The 8,462-nt window shown below is 41.2% G+C and overlaps 1 long non-coding RNA gene across 1 annotated transcript in view; it reads right to left on the minus strand.

Moving 5' to 3' along the window:
- Positions 1 to 8,081, minus strand: part of LOC105807597 — a 94,792-nt gene extending 86,711 nt beyond the window's left edge. The window contains exon 1 of the long non-coding RNA XR_001137338.1: positions 7,917 to 8,081. This is a non-coding gene — a long non-coding RNA (uncharacterized LOC105807597). The remainder of the gene's footprint in view (positions 1 to 7,916) is intronic.
- Between the last annotated feature and the right edge of the window lie 381 nt (positions 8,082 to 8,462).

Consider the following 8,462-nt stretch of genomic DNA (forward strand, 5'->3'; position numbering starts at 1 on the left):
ACAGTTCTTAATGGCTTTTAATGTGCTAAGTACAGAATCGGGGGCAGGACAGAGGCAGGACTATGAAGTGGTTGAAGATACTGGCCCCAGAGCTGTACCTGCCTGAGTTTAAATCCCGAGTCCAACACGCACAATCTGCATAACCTTAGGAAACCTGATTAGCTTCTCTGTGCCTTAGAATCCTCATCTGTAATATGGGAATAATCTAAGTTAAAATACGGAAGGCACTTAGAATAGCACTTGATACATAACCAGTGCTATTACCTATTATTGTCATTGTTTTATTCTCCTAGAAACCGGATGAGACAGGTGCTATTATTTTATCCATTTACACAATAAGAAAACTAAGTAGGTTGTCATGGGTCATGAGGGAATCTCAAATGTTCTGCAGATGTTCAAATCTTAACTCATATTTCCCATTAAAATTCAACTATCACGTAGCCAGGCAAGGTGGTGTGAACTAAAATAAAATTTTAAGGCTCACCCCACCCCCCACCGGCTGACTAAACTGACCCCCTCCTGACCAAAGGAATATCCTAAGACTAAATTACCTGCCAGGAGGAAGGAGGTCAGACATGCCTCATCATGCCCCCCTCCCTTCTTGGGGACATCCTTTGTAACCCATTAACAGGCCTAAGGGTATGCAAGACAAACCTGCAGGTCCTCAATTTACACAACGAATAGATGTCTGGTGGGCATCATCTCTGATAAACAACTCCTTATGTTGAAACATTCCAAGCCTTTAGACAAAGCTTCATGTCTTTAACCAATTACAAGCCAAAGAATCTTTAAACCACCTATAACCTGTAAGCCCCCACTTCGACATGGCCCACCTTTTCGGGCCAAACCAATGTATGCCTCCCACATATTGATTTATGACTTTACCTGTAACCCCTGTCTCCCTGAAATGTATAAAACCAAACTGTAACCCAGCCACAGGGAGACCACTTGCTCAAGGCCTCTTGGGCGTGGCTCCGGGTCATGGTCCTCAAATTTGGCTCAGAGTAAATCTCTCTAAAATTATTTTACAGAATTTGGTCTTTTTTCCGTTGACAGTGGTACACGCCTGTAGTCCCAGCTACTAAGGAGGCTAAGGCAGGAAGATCACATGAGCCCAAGAGTTTGAAACTGCAAAGCACTATGTTTGTGCCTGTTAATAGCCACTGCACTCCAGCCTGGAAACATAGCCAAGACCCTGTTTCTAAAAAAGTTTTTTTTTAATTTAACATATGCGTATGGGTCTTTATTTATGGTGTTCCACCCTCGCCCTCCCCCTGCCACATACACTCCCTGGTAACATTCAACATACTACTTCCAGAGTCATCTTTATAAAATAATAGTTGTCTCATTCTTTCTCACCTTAAAAAAAATCCCATTTTAAAGTATAATCTTGTCACTCTCCCTAAAAGCCCTCTAAGATCTGGCCCCAATATAGCTTACCTCTTTTAACAATATTGATCTATCTTTTCTCTAAATCTAATCTCACTATAATCTACACTTTGCTCCACACCCAAGTGTGCTCATCTCCCCTCACTGCCTCTTCAAAACCCCCTACCCACCCTTCAAGGCCCATTCAAATCCCACCTCCTCTAGCGGGATCTCATTAAACTCAATCTCTTCCTTTGCTCTGGTGACTAGTCTAGTTCGTAGTATGATCTTCCCCCACAGACCCCCAAAAGGCCCAACAAATTGACGATGTTTTATATTTCAAGAGTAATGTAAAAAAAAAAAAAAAAGAAATAATAACAATATCTGTCACCAATCCAGTGCATGTTGTGTACCAGGAAAACAGCTGTTAGTGCTTCACGTTAGCGTATTTAATCCTCATCACTACCCAGTTATTCCCATTTCACTGAAGACTTAACCAAAATCACATAGCTGATAACAACAAGGGATTCTAATCCACATTAGTCTGACTAGGAAGCCCACACCCTCCATCCTTATGCTACAGCTGATAGTTTTCATAAGGACATCCTTTGCTCTCTCAGCCGAAGGTGGAGAACAGAAGAGTTCCAAGCATCCTGGTTTGGGCAGGCGGGATGAGGACAAGAGACAGGAGTTGAGATGGATGAGCACATGGAGGGAAGTGACTGCAGCTGTAAAGCTAATCTACCACTCAGCCATCTCAACTGTGTTTACTGAGAACCTCCCAGAGAAACAGTTGAATTCTTGCCTCCCCCCTTAAGGCTCCCTGCTACACTCTCCTTCAACCACCATTTGTTGAAAACCTACTATGTGTGTGCCAAAATATGCCATTATTAGTTCTGTTAATAATTTCTAATTATTTCTAATCCTCACAAAAATTCTATGACACAAATATCAGTACTACCATTTTACAGATGGGAAAACTGAGACCCAGAGAGGTTTAATTACTTGCCAGTATTAGACTGTAGTAAATAGCAAAGTTAGGACTCAAGGATCTGTGTGGCTCCAAAGTCCTACCCTTCTTTCCTCATATAGAATAATGCCTTTTAATTCTTGCATAAAAGATGAACTATGATTTTTTTTAAATTTAGATTCAGTTAAGATCACATTTGGCTGCAAGTAACAAATCCAACTTCTGTGGTTTAACCAAATTTTATTTTTACTTCATGTTTCTCACATAAAGCCAAGAAATGGGAGGACCAGGTCTGGTACAGCAGCTCCAAAATGCCGTCAGCTTCCCTGCCTCCTTCCAACTTTCTATGCAGTCACCCTTAACCTTCAAGCTTCTTGTCTTTGGTCACAAGATGGCTGGTCCACTTTCTCCAGGGAGAAAGAAGCACTACATAGAAGCGACGGCCTACCAGGCAAGCTCATAGAGGCTGTCCAGCTACTTACTTCTCATGAGCCAGGACTACCGCACTCAGACACCCCCAGCTGCAAGGGATTTGGGGAAATTAAGCACTTTTAACTGGCCATAGTGGTAAATTAAACACAATGGGTTCAGCTGAAAAAAAAATAGCAGGTGGGATGGATATTGGGTGATGTGGAGTGCAAGTCATCCTTGAGCATCAAAGCACTCTGAGTAGAGAAAAACAATACAAGAAACTTAATCCTGTGCTTAGTCGTTTTCTTGGCTGTGCAAAGTCACATATAGATGGAGGTGGAGGATGGAAGAGCCTGAAAGTTTGACAAAAGCATCCAGGCAGCTGATCCAGAGGAAAAACACTGAGACCCAGGTGACTTCACACAAATGGTCCTGGCGGATTCACAAGTTCAACCAGAGTGTTTCCTCTGAGTTGTCACTGTTTCCTGCCCTCCCTCTCACTTCCCAAGGTTAATTTAGAGGAGAATCTACAGGCTCATTTGACTCTTCCATCATTCATAAGAAAAAATAGAGAGTGTTCAAATTCCAATTCAAACAAAATAAAATTCTCTACTATGTGTTGGTATAAGAATCGGTGTCTTTACAAAAAGATACTGGTTGTAGGGACATCATTTATGCAACTGCAGCCACACTGTCAAGTTATTAGATGAAGAAAGTAGGCCATAGAGTTTCATCCTTGTTTTTAACTGTCTTCCAAATAAATATAATAAACTTTCCTCAAAAAACTCATACAGCTTCTGTGGTGGTAACATCTGTGCAAAGTATTATAGATGAAGAGAAGAGAGACAAAGTGCAAGCAAGAGGGCCTCAGTGAGCTGGATCCTAGGCACAGAAATTGAAGATAACAGGCACATTTAGTGACATGATACAGTATTAGCTTCTATGTAATTCTATGGTACAGTATCACATTCATACTGTGAAACAGTTCGTACTCTTCCCAATAGGCCTAGCTAGTTCTTTCCAAGAACCACCTTGCTTGCCTAAAAAATTTGGCCACTTCTTCAGAGTTCAATTTTTATTGTTTAAAAAAAAGATAGCTACTTCTTTAGAAATAGAATTGTCACTGAAAACAGCCTTTTTAGTCTTTCTTTCACCAGGTCAAATTAGGTTTGCCCTGTTAACACAGACAGACACACACAAAGAATGAGCACACCTGCTCTCCAGAACTTGCATTCTGTTTTTATGTCAAATGTTCGACTTCCCTAAATTAAAGGAGCTAAAAATACCCAGACCTACTCTGGAGTCCACAGGGTGTCCATAAAATCTAGAGCCAGCCCCAAACATTATAGTACTTGATCTTCCCCCTACATGATCCATATCTGAGACATGACCCTTCGCCAGAATGACTGATACTCAGTGCAATTTGAGTTTGTACAATTCCTTCAGTCATGGGCATTTTTAGTTGTACCACTGTACAGAAACCACTAAATGATCTCTCTATTCTGAATTCATTACACTTGCCAACAAAAACAAGGATGTTGCATGTGGGCCAGTCAAAATGTGAGTCACATCAAGTTCCAGGGAGACACATAATCAAAGTTCTCTCACAAACTGTGACAACAAGCCCACCCGAACCAGAGTCCAAATCTACATTTCAGAAATAGAAATTCTTCAACGAGTATAGACCACTACACATTTAACTCAGACCCTCTGCTTCTCCCCAAAACTAACAAGTGTGCAAACTTAAAACTCCTGGAAGGTCTTATTTTTTTGTTGTTTTTTTAAATCTAAAATCCAGTTGTTCGGTGTTTTAGTTCCTTCAAAGTGGGGGGAAAAAAAAGTAAAGAAGCTCTCACCATTTGGCTTTTTGAAAATCATCTAATGCCAAACTATTAAGCATCAATTATATTTCAAATGAAGAGTGTAAAAGAAATAGAAGATTCTTTGTATTTTATGGGGTGGGTTAATTCACTTTAGTTTTTTAAAGCCACGAACTCCATTTAATAAAGCATCAGTTTTTGTGATGGTGACATATGGGACAAAAGCTGTAGTTTTTTTTACTAGAAAGAAGGTTCTGACATGCACAGCAACGAATTTAAGAAACAAGTGAGAAAACACACTACAGATGCAGGGAACTACACAAGCCCCGAGCAGTTTTTGGACAGTGTCAGTTTTTAGACAATTTGATGGCTGATTTCATTGTGCAATTATCAACCTTTAGCCGAACGGAAATGCTAGCCAGGGGACAGACACTTTGTTCCCTTTAGTCCCAAACAACATCCTGTATCAAAATGTGATGGTAACTTTAATAGCTCTGAATCTCATCTTTAAACCCATCTGTTTGAGAAAAACAAAAACAATAATTATGACTCCCTGAAAGATTTCACAATTAGCTGCTCAACTGTGATTTGTTTTTTCTTAATTTCAGAACTAATATGACTTTCCAGGGAAATCTCTGGAAATGAAACTCATTATGCAATACTTCCTATGTTTTTATCTTGAAGTGACATTTCTTTAATAAAGAATCAAGACACAGACCCAAAAATGAATGGATAGGCATTAATTCACTCCTTCATTCACTGTTTTGAAAAGGTAATTCGAACCAGGCCAGAAACATGTAGTAACATCTTTGTAAAGACAGAATGCTGAATGAGGTCTTCTTTCAGTTTGACAATTGTGCTGTTTGGGATATAGGTACTTTTAAATATGAGAGACAAAAAGCTCAAAAAGTTAATTTTACCGTAACAAATTATCAATATAATCTAAATCAACTTATAAAAATATGAATATTTCATGAATATGAAAAACAGGTTTTAAGAAAGGTCAGCTAATGGACAGAAAAATAACCTCCATCTGATTTATCTCCTACTGGTACAGCGAGTGACAAAAATACTACATAAAGTTAACTAACTCTTCCTAGATTAATTTGTTCCCCAAAAAATGTCTATGATGCCTTTGAAATCAGGCACTATTGATCTGGAACTACACAGTGTGTTCTGGATTTCAAGTTAACATTTATCCAGTAAGGCCAGATGACTATAATTTTTAAAGTAGCCATTGGAAATATGATAGTTGTTGGTCAAAAAGAATTTAACCAAAACCTGATCCCACTTTTCTCAATAACCCAAATATCTTAAGTGTTGTTCTTTAAAAGTATCATGTTTTATTATACCACATCTGCCTCATAAACATGGACCAAGAGAAATATTCGTTCAAATTAAATATGTAAAATTACTGCTATTACTTACTGTGAATTAAATTTAAAGTTTTGATACATTCAAGTCCCTAAGCCAGAACTAGTTTCTTGGAAATAAAGTCCAAATCTGAATCTGGACATCAGGATAACACCCCAAAGATACTTTGCTTAACTGTCTGGTTTTTGTAACTCCATCTTTCGGTATTACAAATTGCAGTATGAACACTATCAGCTTAGGCTACAGCAAGCCTGGGAATTAGCCCACAGGAATTTCAAATCTCTTTCTTACCGAAAAGGACACTGGAAAATACAGTATGTTTTACTTACTTCCCATAGAACATAAACAAAAAAGACTTGTTCACCATTATCGCAGAGCCATTTGCAATGTCTGTGTCTTAGTCCAAAACACAAACCAAAATTAAAATGTTCTGGTCTTTCCAGTAAAGCACATTCTGCCTTTTCAAAAAGTCTGCTCTTTATCCACCCTGTGTTAGTTAATTATTTTCAGGAGGTAAGAACAATACACACCCAGGTGTTAAATGAGCAACTGCAAAACAAAAACTTCTTTCTAGCTCTGAAACATAATTCTCATCTGGCTAGAAAGATAGATAACCCCATCTATAAAGTCCTCTACCACATTTCCTGACTTGGGTTTATTATATGTAATGCTGTGGCTTCTCTCTTTTCCCATCTCCTGGAAATGCCCTTTCATTCAGGTCTGGGATGTGGATTTTGACTCACAATGAAGTCCATTGGCATTTCCTCCAGACCTGCCAAAAGAAGGATTCTCACTGCTGAGAGGGAACTGCGAGGGGAAAGAAAGGGGAAACTTGAGTGAGGAGTCTCAGCTCATACATTTCTTTCTATTCCTCCCAACCCCCAAAAAAACCTTAAAGCACTGATAAGCAGGAGTTCTGAATCAGTGTATGGAGTTAATTTTTTCCCCCCAGAAAGTCACCCAACTAGTGACCTGGGCGCACACAAAATCCCCAAGCAAGGAAAAGAAAGGGTTTGAAACAGGAAATAAACAAATCAGAATTATATTCTTCCACTTCTCATCCTCCCAACAGGCAATTGCTTTCTCTAAATACCAAACGTGGACGTTTAAGTTCTCTTTCTGTTGCTCTCTGCAGTTCTTATTGAAAGCAAGGATTTGTTTTGGTCCCACATGTTGAAAAATTCACGTCCCTGTAATTAAGAGTTTGCATGCCACGCCTTCCACCACATTTCCCTGTTAAAACTCCCTTCTCTAAAAATCATCCCTGAAAACGCAACTACCAGCCCCTCAAGCAGCCACAGGAAACAGATTTGAAGACTCCCGCAGCCTTCCTAACCTAACCCCTCCAGATCACCAAAGGGATCCTCCTCGGTTAAAATATAACAGTGAATAAGAGCTGGCGTTTTAGAAGTGTGCCCCCAAGAGACCGGTTTTCCCAGAAGCTCATAATTAATACACCCCTATTGAATTTCTCACATCCTGACTGGACTATATAAAAGGATATTTGACGTTGATATGAGACTAACGTTGATATTATTTTACTTAATATATAATAGGCCACAGGGGGGCTTTTAAAATACAGAACTTTTTTTCTTTCAAAGAGCGTAATTTTTGAGTCGATGATTCATAAAATTTTTGTGGCACTTTAAAAGCAGCCTCCCAACACACACACACCCCCCTCTGGCTGAGGTTCTCAAGTATCGTTGGGAGGCTAGGGTGTGGGGGTCTAAGGACACAGACCTTACATGCGCAATAATCCTGGAGGTAGTTTTCACACATAAGCCAGTTTGGAGCCCCAGGCGTTAAGCCCTACCCCTACCTACCCTCCAAAAAAGTGCCCGTTCCCACTGGGAAACGGGAGAGAGTTGGGAAAGGAAACCCACCCGGGGAAGAGGAGGAGCAGCCAACCCCCAGCTGCAGCCACACAACGGTGCCACTACCCTCCCGTCTCCGAGCGGAGCAAACGCCCTTACCTGGGGGTGGAGAGCCACCCGCGCTAGTTCCAAAAGTTCTGGTCCTGCCTCCCCCGGAGTTCAAAGCCCCAGCACTCCGGCCCCGCCGCAGGCTCTCCGCGCTCGGGTCCTCTCCGGTGCCTTCCCCACCCTGCCTGCCCTACACCATGTCAGGAATCCGGGCAGGCACCGCGCTGGGAGCTGACATCACTCCCAGTTCCAGGTACCTCCCCCTCCCACCGTCGCCTTCTCTCCTCCCTCCCTGCAGGAATCAGCCAAAGAGAGTCAGCAAGGGGGCGGGGTCGGCGGCGCCCGTGCGCCCGCGGATTGGGCCCCGCGCAAGTCACTCAGAGGAGTCAACTAATTTTATACATTCCTCGCTGAGCGAGCCTAGGGCTGGAAGTGGGTGTTGATGGAAAAAAATGCTGCCTTTCCTGCTATCTGTAAAGAGAGGCGATAACGCGATGGGAGAGAACCTAGCGGACCGGGTTTTTAAAACTTTTCCTGGTGTATTTACTATATATTCCGGATCAGAAATGAAACTAACTCCCCCGACCCCCCTTTTTA

This window comes from Propithecus coquereli, unplaced genomic scaffold (assembly GCF_000956105.1).
Source record: "Propithecus coquereli isolate 6110/MARCELLA unplaced genomic scaffold, Pcoq_1.0 Scaffold16, whole genome shotgun sequence".
Taxonomy (NCBI): Eukaryota; Metazoa; Chordata; class Mammalia; order Primates; family Indriidae; genus Propithecus; species Propithecus coquereli.